We start from the raw sequence: 14182 nt of genomic DNA, 5'->3' as shown, positions 1-14182 counted from the left end.
ATTCAAATGAAGCATTGTAGATACATTGTACATATAGAATTGTCCTTTGACCTTTGACATATACTGTAAAATGTCATGCAATATTGGGTCAAGCAGGCCTCTTCCTCAGGGAGAGTCTCAATACGATGCCCGCTGCATCTCATTTTGTCGAATAAAGAGGCTGCTTCATATCTACCAGCTCTGTGTCTCCGGTGACTTTGTTCATGCAACAACACATCTATAGAAGTTTGCCAAAGTTTTACGTGACATGCAAACTTCTAAGCAATGCTCATATCCAGAAAACGAGCCTTTAAAATATTCCTAAAAAAAACAATGAGTTTTATATTGATGCTTAAATCTGCTAAAATTTCAAAATGAGGAGATCTGCCATGAGTCATGAATTTTGCAAACTTGCTGGTTGATTATTTCCACTTTGCTATTAGCCACACGTAAATGGTATCATACCCACACTCTTACTATAAAGAAAGTGCTGAGTTTACACATTAATCCCTCATTAAAATAATTACAGAACGTTGAAACTTATAATTAAGAGTGTATGCATCACTTTAATGGCCCAATAATTGTTAATCCAGCTCAGAAAGTGAACCATTTAAACTATAGTCGCACTCCTGTACGCAATAAAAAGAAAAAAATATTTTCCTGCTTTTTATTTCTCTCTTTGTTCTAGTGTTTCATTCTGTTTATTTCATTTTCTGGTTTTGTTGTCTTAATTCACCTTTCTTCTCTTTTGTAGCATTTCTTTCCCAGTACTTACACTCAGTGGCCACTTTGTTAGATATACCTGTACACCTGTTTGTTGAAGCAGATGTCTACTCAGCCAATCATGTGGCAGCAACCATACGTAAAAGCATGCCGATACGGTCAAGAGGTTCAGTTGTTGTTCAGACCAAACATCAGAATGGGAACGAAATGTGATCTAAGTGACTTTGGCTGTGGAATGATTGTTGGTGCCAGAAGGGGTGGTTTGAGTATCTCTGAAACTGCTGAGATCCTGTCTTCTCGCACAGCGGTCTCTACAGTTTACAGAGAATGGTGCAAAAAACACAAGGGAAAAGAAACACATTCAGTGAGTGGCGGTTCTGTGGGTTAAAACACCTTGTTAATGAGAGAGGTCAAAGGAGAATAGCCAGACTGGTTCAAGGTGACAGTAACTCAGATAACCACACGTTACAAGGGTGGTGTGCAGAGGAGCATCTCTGAATGCACATGTCAAACCCTGAAGTGGACGGGCTACAGCAGCAGAAGACCACAAACATGCACTCAGTGGCTACTTTATTAGGTACAGGAGGTACATAATAAAGTGGCCACCGAGTTTATTTTCTGATGACAATTTTCCTTATACCTGTAGAAAGAGGCCTTTCAGCCTATTGAGCATATGCAGGCTCACAGAGCGACCCAAATCCCTCATGGATTCTCCTTGTATCTTATTATCTCTACATTCCCACTATCCCACTCTCCCCAAATTAAACTTCCTCGAGGCAACTTACGCTTGCCAAACCACAAGTTCCCAGAGAGAGCATGCAGACTCCACGTGGACAGCACCAGAGATCAAGCCTGAACCCAGGTCTCTGAATCTGTGAGGCAGAGGCTCTGCCAACTGTGTCACTGTGCCACACACATCCAGCAGGTTTTGCTGTAACATAGGTTTTGAACTGAAGGATGAAATGTGTTATCCTTCAAAAATAAAATTGTCTTTTGTAATTTTAACTCTTTATGGGACTGAAGACCATTTATGTAAATCTGTAATATCTGTCGGATAGTAAATACTGCTGAGAGGATCACTGATGTCTCCCTCTCCCGTCTTTGTGACATTTACTGGCAGCATAAGACCATAAGATATAGGAGCAGAAGTAGGCTATTCAGCCCATCGAGTCTGCTCCACCATTCAATCATGGGCTGATCCAATTCTTCCAGTCATCCCCACACCCCTGCCTTCTCCCCATACTCTGATGCCCTGGCTAATCAATAACCTATCTATCTCTGCCTTAAATACACCCAATGACTCGGCCTCCACAGCCGCTCGTGGCAACAAATTCCACAGATTTACCACCCTCTGACTGAAGTAATTTCTCCGCATCTCAGTTCTAAATGGACGCCCTTCAATCCTGAAGTCGTGACCTCTTGTCCTAGAATCCCCTACCATACCAGGCAAAGGGCCTGAGATGTTGTTGAGGATCCCGACCACCCATCCCACCATCTCTTTAACCCACTACCATCAGGACGGAAGTACAGGAGCATCAGGACTAGGACTTCCAGACTGGGTCACAGCTTTTTCCCTCAGGTTGCAAGACTAATGAATACCCAGCCACCATCAAGGTCTCGTCACTAGGAGAGCGAGCTGTTTGCTGTACTGTTTATTGTTTACCTGTGCTGCACTCTACGTGCAGTTTAAATTATATTATGGTAATATTTCCTTTATGTGCTGTGTGTGATATGGTGCTCCGTGGTCCAGAGGAACGTTGTTTTGTTTGGTTGTATATATGTACAGTCAGATGACAACGAACCTGAAATTTGTTTTCACCCTTCTCACTCATCCTCTCTACCATGCATTGCAGTTGGACACCATATTTCAACGGATAGTTAGAATGACAATCCTCATCAATTCCTGGGACTACTTGAGTGAAATAGATATTATGTTAAGCACGCATTGATAAAGACATAAGCAGAATCTATGAACACTTTATTTATGAAAATATCAGGGGTGGCACAGTACTGTGACGGTTAGTCCACACTTACAGCACCAGTGAAGCCCCCTCACTGGGCTCGTATAGAAAACCAGCTCGTTCGTTGGCTCTGCTAACAGCTACTGGACTCAGTGGAGAAAAAGCTATCTTCCTTAAACAATGTACGTCTGGGGTCAGTATGATCTGGGTCCGACCAAACAGAAAAGTTGGATGTTTCAAGGAGCAGAACCCCGACTTGAACAAATGTTATGTATATTGTACCCACAGGGAACTGTCCATCAGCAAGAAATAACAGATAGTACACGGCATACAATTATAAAGAAAGTGTATTTACTAATTTCAGATATATCTTAACTGTTATTAAGAGGGGAAAAGGGAAAAAAAGGGCCCATTACAGTTAAGCCAGTCTAAATGTGCACATTGTTGGAGCTTGCATCTTCCAAAAGCTGAGTATGACATTACTCATGGCTTTGAATGCCCATCATCAATCACTGTAGATCTTCCAAACCTGGACTCCTTCATCTCATGAAGCACTCTTTGTAATTGCGTTATTCCATCAGATCGAATCCTCCCGATCTTCTCTCTCCATCTCCCGCCAAAAAGACCATGAACCCCACCAGTGTCCGTCACAAGTCTCTCTCTGCACAGCTCTCTCTAGAACCTTCTCCCAATTCCACCATCCTGATTGGCTGACACAACATCACGGGACACACTGCTTCTACAGAAAGCTACTAAGGCGAGAGGAGAAGATGGCAGCGCGACATAGCGCGCGCAGCTCTCCGGTGAAATGATATTGTTTCTGTTAACTAGGGGACATGGACAATTCTGATTTGATGGAGAATGGACGTGAAAGCACAGAGGAACATCTGGAGAAATTTCCGAAATGCCAGCTCGCTGCCGCTGCTACTGTGTGATCGAGAATCTCCGGAGGGAAGGCCCCAAAATCCCCGGCTTTGCCTGCTGCTGGTGACTGAGGCTGAGGTCGAAGCGATCGGATAGAGATGCTGCTCAGTACTCGGTGTCGGAGGGCTGATCAGAGCTCGAAGTTTTCGGACGACTCAGAGTCGGACTGTGGTCGGGCATGGCAGGGAGAGTTTTCTTCCTTCTCCCGTCTGCGTGAGATGTGGAACATTCGAGAGACTTTGAACTTTTTTACTGTGCCATGGCCTGTTCTTCATCAAGTTATGGTATTGTTGCACTGTTGTAACTATATGTTATAATTATGTGGTTTTTGTTAGTTTTTCAGTCTTGGTCTGTGCTGTGTTTCTGTGATATCACACCGGAGGAATATTGTATCATTTCTTAATGCATGCATTACTAAATGACAATAAAAGAGGACTGCGTGTCCTCATAATCTAATCTAATCTAAATGAAATACCCTACAGCATTAGCAGTAAAAATCTTAACCAGGGCATTACACTGGCATTGCAGGTTCAATTCCCACTGCTGTCTGTAAGAAGTTTGTACATTCGACTGTCTGGGTTTCCTCCCGGTGCTCTGGGTTTCCTCCCACATTCCAGAGAAGTACAATGAGGATTAGTAAATTGTAAATATTCTATGTCGGGGCCGGAAGCAGATGACAATTGTGGGCTGCCCCAGCACATCTTCCCACTGTGTATTAGACGTTGATGCAAATGACCTGTTTCACAGTATTTTTCAAATAAAGCTAATCTTTCTATATGGACTGGATAAGGATGGCAGGCCTCTTTTCATGATGGACAATTCGTTCACGGTTACTGTGACTAGCGCAGGCTTTTTTTAAAACTCTGGATTTATTTAATCACTTGGATTTAAATTCCTGGTTGCCATGGTGCAATTTAAACTCATATTTCTGAATCAATTTGTGCAGAACTCTAGCCACTAGTTCAGTAACAATAACTGTACCATACCTCAATCCTTCCTGCTTATTTTATCCAAACGCCAGCGTAAGTTGTTAACAGTCTTCTGGTTTGTCTTCATCAGTGGAGGGGACTCAATATTGAAAAGGAAGTAGACAGAGTTAGGGACAGAATTACTTACAGTGTTTAATTACTGCCCATTACGCCGCTGGCATTTAGGGTAGCAATGAAGGTCCTCCACGTCTGGTAGTCTTCAGAGCTTCCTTCATCGTGTCAGTAGTTTCCTCTCAGTTTTCGCTACTCTCAGTCATGCAAGTCCCGGGTGGAGACTCAAGAAAATCATTGCACTCAGATGCAGAAGGATTCTTCATTGCCGTTTTAGTAGCAGCTTTGTTGGAGTAGTCAGGGTTGTTAGCCCTGAGCGGAACCCCCAAACCTGGAGGACCAGTGGACCACTCTTAGTGCTGTGCGTTCAGAGATGCTGTTCCACATGCCACTGCAGTAACGTGTGATTATTTGAATTACTGTCACCTTCCTGCCAGCTTGAACCACTCTGGCCATTCTCCTCTGACCTTTCTCATTAACAAAGTTTTATATACATATAAATCCCACCTAGAATTCAAAGAGCCGTAGAGTCATAGAACACTACAGCACAGACACCGGCCCTTCGGCCCATCTAGTCTGTGCCAAACTATTAATCTGTCCAGTCTCAACAACCTACACTTGGACCATACACGTTTCCTCTGTTTCATATACCTATCAAAATTTTCTTTGGCGTTGAAATTGGCCTCACACCCACCACTTCCGCTGGCAGCTCATTCCACACTCATACCACTCTTAGTGAGAAGAAGCTCCCCCTCACCTTCTCCCTAAATATTTCAGCTTTCACACTTTGAACCTATGACCTCTAGTTCTCGTCTAACCCAGCCTCAGTGGAAAAAGCCTGCTTGTATTTACCCTATCTATACCCCACATAATTTTGTACATCTCTATTAAACCTCCCCTCTATTTCCTATGATCTAGGGAACTTCCCATGCGCAGATCCATGGTCTTGCGAGACTAACGGATGCCACCAGGGAACAAAGTCCTAACCTATTTAACTTTTCCTTATAACTCAGGTCCTCAAATCCTACAACATCTTTGCTAATTTTCTCTGCACGCTTTCAATCTTATTGATATTTTACCGTAGGTAGGCGACAAGCAACTGAATATAATAACTCAAAATAGACTTGGCCTTTCACTTTATATTTTGTGATTGCTGAATATTGAGGCCCTGTGTTGGTCGAGGTCAACCATAGTTGTTGCATCCTAGTAGTCTGCATGATAGTCAAGCCAGGGAATACAATATGGAGAGTAAGCTGTTGCCCGTGCAGCACGCTCCCTCTCGACACACAGCTGATGAATCCAAAGGAACGGCAGAAACCGATACAGTTTGGCACCAGTGACATCGCAAGAGTTGCCAGTCAGCATTGAACTCAACATAGAGACGCCAGCTCTGGAATTTTCCTCAGTGTTGACTCCCGAAACCTTCCCCATGAGTGGATATAGCCACAAGGCAGTGGAGGTTTGAGATCAGAGTTTTCCATCTCCTAGCTGAGCTGCCAACCCAGACTGTCGAGCCCTAACTGCCTGAAGCGACTGGTTTCAAGGCTCCAGTGCCTCCTTTTCCCCTCCTTCTGTCAGTAGAAGTGTTTCTGCCAGGCTTAGAGGCAAAGCCATGTGTGAAGGCCAGGAGCTGGGCTTGGTTGTCAGAGGCCATTTGAGTCGCACGCCATTGGGAGTACTTAATAGGCAGTGGGAGCTTATCCCCACTACCTCTCCTGGCTATAACAACCTGAAGGAACCATGAATATAATCTTGTGAATTAACAGTTAGATTGTCAGAAGAGCTAATATCACCAAATATGATCGTAATATGGGTATTACAGCACAAGATCAAACAGTTCTCTCCAGTAGAAAGGCAGTAACCCTGCCAGTCTGAATCACCACTTTGAGGTATTTACTTTGGAGATATATGGCACTCTGATAGAAAGGGAACAGGAATTTTCCCTTTCTGGAGACAATGTAAGTGATCAAAGGTCTTGGCCTGAAATGTCAACTCTTTCTTGCTTTCCATAGGTGCTGCCTGGTTGGCTGAGTTCCTCCAGCTTTTTGTGTGTGTTGCTCTGGATGAGACAACCTTAGCTTTCACATCTCCTATTTTTGGCAATTGGTGCATTGAAATTCTCTGCTACCACATTTAAATTCTTATATTCCAGGTAAACACCATCTTACTTTTCATACCCCGCTCTTAATGGTGTTGAAATTCATAAGCCCGCTCTCCAAGGAAGCAGTTCTTTCTGACATCTTCAATTCTCTTGTCTCGTTTCACTTATCCTTTTGGGACCTTGCTGTATGCAAATCACCAGAAATGTCTACGCTCTGGGAATCCCTGAGGTTGTTAAATGTGCAAGGATTTCATTGCTGTCAGAACGTTCTTCACCCAAACCACTCCACTTTCCTAAAGCTTTCCGCAAATTAATCCCATAGACTCAAAGGTTTAGGAACAGCTTCTTCCCCTCCACCGTTAGATTTCTGAATGGACAATGAACCAACCGATATACACCAACCCATTATTCTTGCACTACTTACTTCATTTTTTAAATATACACTTCTTATTGTAATTGATGGCTTTTATGTCTCGCTATGTACTACAGCCGCAAAACAAATTTCACGATATATGTTAGTGATAATAAACCTGATTCTGATTAAAGTATCGATATTTTTGGTTCATTGTCTGCTTACATTACATCTAAAGACAGCTTCTTCCCCTCTGTCAACCAATTTTTAAATGGACATGAACACTACCTCACCACTTTTTAAAAAAATTTTTGTCTTTGCACTACCTATCTTAATTAACTATTTAATATACATATACTTACTGTAACTTTATTTCTATATTTATAAGACCATAAGACCAACAGATATAGGAGTAGAATTAGGCCATTTGGCCCATCGAGTCTGCTCCGCCATTTCATCATGGCTGATCCAATTTTCCTCTCAGCCCCCAATCCCCATGTTCCTTCATGTCCTGACCAATCAAAAATCTATGAACCTCTGCCTTAAATGTACATAAAGACTTGGGCTCCAGAGCTGCCTGTGGCAACAATTTCCATAGATTCACCACTCTCTGGCTAAAGAAATTCCTCATTATCCCTGATCCAAAGGGACGCTCCTCTATTTTGAGGCTGTGTCCTCTGGTCTTAGACTGTCCCACCATAGGAAACGTCTTCTCCACATCCACTCTATCAAGGCCTTTCACCATTTGATAGGTTTCAATGATTGTCACATATTGCATTGTATTGCTGCCGCAAAGTTAACAAATTTCACCAGATATGCCAGTGATATTAAATCTGATTCTGATTCAGATAAAAATGTAGATTAGCTTTATTTGGCATATGTACATCGAAACATTGAAATTTTCATTGAAAGTTGTCGTCTGTGTCAAATCAAATCAGCGAGGATTGTGCTGGGGGCAGCCCGCAAGTGTCACCATGCTTCCAGAACCAATGTGGCATGCCCACAATCCACAAACCTTTCCTGTAGGCCTCTTGGAATGTGGGAGGAAACCAGAGCACCTGGAGGAAATACATGTGGTCATGAGGAGAATATACAAGCTCCTTACAGGAGTGGTGGGAATTGAACCCTAATTTTTTTTTTTTATTTCAAAATATACTTTATTCAAAAATAAATATATACAATAAACCATTCAATAACTTTCCATCCTTTACATACGTTTCCATTATACTCAGTAAAATACCCGTGTTTATAGCCACCCACGTGGCACTCCAGTAGTTCAGCTTAGCATATCATTGTTGAGGGGTATACTCCTCGCCCACCGACCCCTCCCACTCCCACGGGTGGAGAAACCTATACTGTGGTCCTTCCCCACCGGGCCCTTGCGGTGGCTGCACCAAGTTTCAGTGCGTCCCTCAGCACGTACTCCTGCAGCCAAGAATGTGCCAGTCGGCAGCATTCTCCCACGGACATCTCCATGTGCTGGTAGATCATCAAGTTTCGGGCTGACCAAAGAGCGTCTTTCACCGAGTTGATGATCTGCCAGCAGCACCGGATGTTGGTCTCCGTGTGCGTCCCCGGGAACAGCCCGTAGATCAGAGAGTCCTCTGTCACGCAGCTGCTGGGGATGAAACGTGACACTAGCCCGTCCATCCTCCTCCACACCCTCTTTGCGAACTGGCAGTGTGCAAAGAGGTGGGTCACAGACTCCTCCTCACTGCAGTCCTCCCGTGGGCAGTGGGGTGCGGAGACGACATTCCGGGCGTACAGGAGGGATCTGACTGGGAGGGCCCCTCTCACCGCCAGCCAGGCGAGGTCTTGGTGCCTGTTGGTGAGATCTGGTGATGAGGCATTTTGCCAGATGAACTGGACGGTCTGCTCAGGGAACCACCCCACGGTGTCCATCACGTCCTTCTCCTGCAGTGCCTGCAGGACACTTCGTGCCGACCACTGCCTGATGGCCTTGTGGTCAAAGGCGTTCTCCTGGAAGAACTTTGCTACGTGGGATAGGTATGCCGGCAACGACCAGCTGACTGGGGCGTTGCGCGGGAGTGGGGCCAGACCCATCCTTCGCAGCCAGGGCGACAAGTAGAACCTGGGCACATAGTGGTACTTGGTGCCCACATACCTGGGCTCTACACACAACCTGATGCAGCCACATACGAAGCTGGCCATCAGGGTGAGGGCGACATTGGGGACGTTCTTGCCCCCGTTGTCCAGGGACTTGTGCATGGCGGTCCGTCTCACCCGCTCCATCTTGGATCCCCAGACGAATCTGAAGACAGCTCGGGTGATTTCCGAGCTGTAGGAGCGGGGGACGGGCCAGACCTGCGCCAAGTACAGCAGCCCTGAGAGCACCTCACACCTGATGACCAGGTTCTTGCCCGTTATCGACAGGGAGCGCCCTCCCCACAGTCCCAGTTTCTGTTTCACCTTGGCAGTCCGCTCCTGCCAGTTCTTGTTGCACGCCTCAGCCCCTCCGAACCAGATCCCCAACACCTTCACGTGGTCAGACCTGATGGTGAAGGGGACGCTGGATCGGTCGGGCCAGTTGCCAAAGAGCATGGCTTCGCTCTTTGTGCGGTTGACCCTGGCCCCCGACGCTAGCTCGAACTGTTCGCAGGTGCCAATCAACCTGCGAACTGACCTCGGATCAGAGCAGAAGACGGTGACGTCGTCCATGTACAGGGAGGTTTTCACTTGGGTCCCTCCACTGCCTGGCAGCGTCACCCCTCTTATGCCCTCATCCCTCCTGATGGCTTCCACAAAGGGTTCTATGCAGCAGACAAACAAGACAGGGGAGAGGGGGCAGCCCTGCCTGACTCCAGACCTGATGGGGAAGCTGTCTGTTTCCCACCCGTTGACCTGGACTGCACTACGGATGTCTGTGTAGAGCAGTCTGATCCAATTCCGGATTCCCTCCCCAAATCCCATTTTGGAGAGCACGTCCGCCATGTACGTGTGCGATATCCTGTCGAAGGCTTTCTCCTGGTCCAAGCTGACCAGGCAGGCGTCCACCCCCCTGTCCTGCACGTAGGCGATGGTGTCCCTCAGCAGCGCGAGGCTGTCTGAGATCTTCCTGCCCGGTACAGCACAGGTTTGGTCCGGGTGGATCACCTGTCCCAGAGCAGACTTGACCCTGTTGGCGATAGCCTTGGACAGGATCTTGTAGTCCACATTCAGGAGGGAGATGGGTCTCCAATTCCTAATGTCCTCCCTTTCCCCCTTCTGCTTGTAGATGAGGGTGATGATGCCCTTCCTCATAGACTCAGACATACTGCCGGCCAGAAGCATGGCGTTGTACACTTCCAGCAGGTCTGGGCCCATCCAGTTCCACAGAGCCGAGTACAACTCAGCCGGTAAGCCGTCGCTTCCGGGAGTCTTACCCGACCCAAAGGAACGGATGGAGCCTGTCAGCTCGTCCAGGGTCAGTGGCTGATCCAGACTCTCCCGCTTGCCGTCGTCTAAGACCTGCGTGATAGACGACAGGAAGTTGCGGGAGGCTGTGGATTCTGTGGCCTTTTCCTCGTACAGACCGGCATAGAAGGACTTGCAGATCCTCAGTATGTCGGTCTGCGAGGACGCGACTGAGCCGTCCTCTTCCTTAAGGTTGTGGATCATAGAGCTCCCCCTGTGCACCTTTTGGAAGAAGAAGCGTGAGCACGTCTCGTCCTGCTCCACGGTTTGGACCCTTGATCGGAAGATGATCTTGGAGGATTCGGCGGCGAGGTGCTGGGCTTGCCGGCCCTTCACCTCTCGCAGTTCCTCCCTGACATCCACCCCCTTCGACTGCAGAAGGAGAAGTTGCTGCAACTCTGTCTGGAGTTTACGTAGTTCCCTCTGCTCCTGCCTTGCCTTCTGAATACCCTTGCGGATGAAGAACCTCTTAATGTTCTCCTTGGTGGCTTCCCACCAGTGAACCGGGGAATCAAAGAAGGCTTTCAAGGTTCTCCAACCTGTGTACTCCCTCTCTAGTTCCTCGATGTTCTCTGGGGTCAGCAGCTTTACGTTCAGCTTCCACGTCCCCCTGCCTGCCTTCTGGTCCTCCCGTAAGCGACAGGTGGCTCTCAGAAGGCAGTGGTCAGAGAAGAACACCGGCGTGACGTTGGTGGACCTGACCGTGAGGGACTCAGACAGGAAGAGGAAGTCGATCCGGGAGCGGGCTGAGCCGTCCGATCGTGTCCAGGTGGCTTGCGGCTGTGCTCCACCTGTGGGGGGTGCCAAAGGCGTCGCGCAGCTTGGCTGTCTTCACCATTTCCCTCAGGAGTCTAGAGGTACTGTCCAGCCTGCCGTCGGCGCTGCCGGGTCCTCCAGCCGCATCAATGGTGCAGTTGAAGTCTCCGGACAGAACGACCGGCTGGGTCGTCACCAGCAGCTGTGGGAGCTGCTCGAAGACGGCCAGCCGCTCGCTCCGCACGGGGGAGGCGTACATGTTGATCAGCCGGAGCGGAGTGCCCCGGTATTTGACGTCTGCTACCAGGAGGCGCCCCGCAACCACCTCTTTAACTTGGGTGATTGAGAAGTTGCCTCCCCGCAGCAGAATCCCCAGGCCGGAAGCGCGACAATCGTTGCCCCCCGACCACACCGATAAACCTTTTTTCCACCACCGTGACCACCTCCGGTAGTTACGGAGATGTGGTAGTCCACACTCCTGGAGGAAGGTCACATCGGCCTTTACAGTGTCCAGGTACTGGAGCGTGCTGACGCATCGCCCAGTACTCTTCAAACTTCGCACATTCAAGCACGCCAATTTAAGGTCTGCCATCGTTGTAAGTCTTTTATTTTGGCTGCTCTCCGTCCTCACCCTTGCCATCCTGAGCCTTCATTCCCACCGCCTTTGTGAAGTTTTCCACCTCCTGTGGGCTCAGGTACTGCTGGTAGTACTCCTCCGTGTGTGGCCGTTCTGGTTCTGGGTCTGGGCCCCGGGGGTTGCTGACTTCCTGGGCTGCTTCCCCTTCCGGCTGCTGGGTGCCAGCCGTGGCTCTGCTCCCGGATTCCCGGAGCTCTGTGCGTCTGCTGCTCTCCGCCTCCTGTACTTGGGGGGTGGCCAGCAGACTTTCTCCCCTCTCTCTCCTCCTCTCCACCTGTTCTGCCAGCCGCTTCTTCCGCCGGGGCTGCTGGCCTCCCCCAACTCCTTCCTCCTCTGAAGAGGACAGGGTACCAGGGGCTGTGTGGTTCCCTGCCCTTTTCTGGCGTTGCTCCGCCTTCTGTCGCTTGGCCGCCGCCTTTTGGGTCTTTTTTCGTTTCACGACCTTCCATTCGGTTTCCCCCTCAGCTCTCCCCTCCTCCATGGACTCCTGCTCGTCGTTTGCCTGGTCCTGGAGGGTCTGCAGTGGGGTGGCAGGTCTTGGGGTGCTTGCACCTTCCTCCCTGGTCTCGTCATCCGTCCTGGCGGGTGCCTCATCTGCAGCGCTGGCGGGTACGTCCGCATCTGCCTGGGCCCTTTCAGGGCCAGCACCTCCCCTGGTCGCCTGTGCGTAGGTGCCCCCACGCTTCGGGCAGGCTCTGTACAGGTGGCCGGCCTGTCCGCAGAGGTTGCAGGCCTTGGCCTGCGTGCAGTCTTTGGTCAGGTGGCCTTCGATTTTACAGTTCTTGCACATCACCACCCTGCACTGGGCTGCGATGTGCCCTTCCTTGCTGCAGTTTCGGCACACCCTGGGTTGTCCCGCGTACACCATGTACCCTCGGTTCCCTCCGATGGCGAAGACGGAGGGGGGGTGGATGATGCCGCCGTTGGAATCCAACCTCAGCTTCACCTTCACCTGCCGTTTGCTGGTCCAGATTCCCAGCCCGTCCTTCACGTCTGCTGGTGTTCCTACGCTCTCCACATACCGAGCGAGGAACGTAAGGACATCTACCACTGGCACGTGCGGGTTGAACATGTGCACCGTGATTGTCCTTTCCTGTTGCGTAGCCGTTGCAAAGAGGGGCTGTGCTTTCAGCAGCGACAGCGGCGCCTCTGTCCCCTTCAGCTGAAGCTGCTGGTACAGCTTCTGCCACCCTGCAGCCTGCCGGAAAGTGACATCGAAGAAACCTGCGAAGTCCTGGACGCAGTAGATGTCATCGGGCGTAAATCCGCAGCAATCCAGCAAGACCTTCCGGATGAAGGTCTCTCGGGTGAAGCCGGTGCCCCCGTTCCGGTCTCGCACTGTCAGCCTGACAGTGTTCTTGATACCCTGGCCTCGAGCTGATGTACTGCTCGCTGCTGCCATCTTCTAACTCACTGCTGTTGTCGCTGGTATGGGGTGTTAGATTGGAGGCCAATCAGCATTAGGATCCACCCCTGCGTCAGCGCGAACTCTCCTCCTCCGCCTTCTGGACTGATAAGAACAGATACTACACTTGATCTTAGCCAAGAGGCCGAGAAGCGATCCCTAATTGAATTGAACCCTAATTGGTGATTACTGGCTCTTTAAACTGGCATCTAATCACTACATTACTGAGCTGCCCCAAGATATATACGTATCTGCTTACACCTATTGGTTGAAGGCGCCAAGCTGTTCGAGGTAATAGTCATAGTCATTCTTTATTGATCCCGGGGGAAATTGGTTTTTGTTACAGTTGCACCATAAATAATAAGTAGTAATAGAACCATAGATAGTTAAATAGTAATATGTAAATTATGCCAGTAAATTATGAACTAAGGCCAGGACCAGCCTATTGGCTCAGGGTGTCTGACCCTCCAAGGGAAGAGTTGTAAAGTTTGATGGCCACAGACAGGAATGACTTCCTATGACGCTCTGTGTTGCATCTTGGTGGAATGAGTCTCTGGATGAATGTACTCCTGTGCCCACCCAGTACACCATGTAGTGGATGGGAGACATTGACCAAGGTGGCGTGCAACTTGGACAGCATCCTCTTTTCAGACACCACCGTGAGAGAGTCCAGTTCCATCCCCACAACATCACTGGCCTTACGAATGAGTTTGTTGATTCTGTTGATGTCTGCTACTCCCAGCCTGCTGCCCCAGCACACAACAGCAAACATGATAGCACTGGCCACCACAGACTCGTAGAACATCCTCAGCATCGTCTGACAGATGTTAAAGGACCTCAGTCTCCTCAGGAAATAGAGATGGCTCTGACCCTTCTTGTAGACAGCCTCA

General features: G+C 48.8%; 1 pseudogene; it reads right to left on the bottom strand.

The window, feature by feature from the left end:
* Nucleotides 1-13317: 13317 nt before the first annotated feature.
* LOC140211313 (U2 spliceosomal RNA) lies at nucleotides 13318-13449 on the bottom strand (annotated as a pseudogene).
* Between the last annotated feature and the right edge of the window lie 733 nt (nucleotides 13450-14182).

The sequence above is a fragment of the Mobula birostris genome, chromosome 16, assembly GCF_030028105.1.
Source record: "Mobula birostris isolate sMobBir1 chromosome 16, sMobBir1.hap1, whole genome shotgun sequence".
NCBI lineage: Eukaryota > Metazoa > Chordata > Chondrichthyes > Myliobatiformes > Myliobatidae > Mobula > Mobula birostris.
The sequence above is the reverse complement of the archived record's forward strand: the minus strand, read 5'-3'. Positions and strand labels throughout refer to the sequence as shown.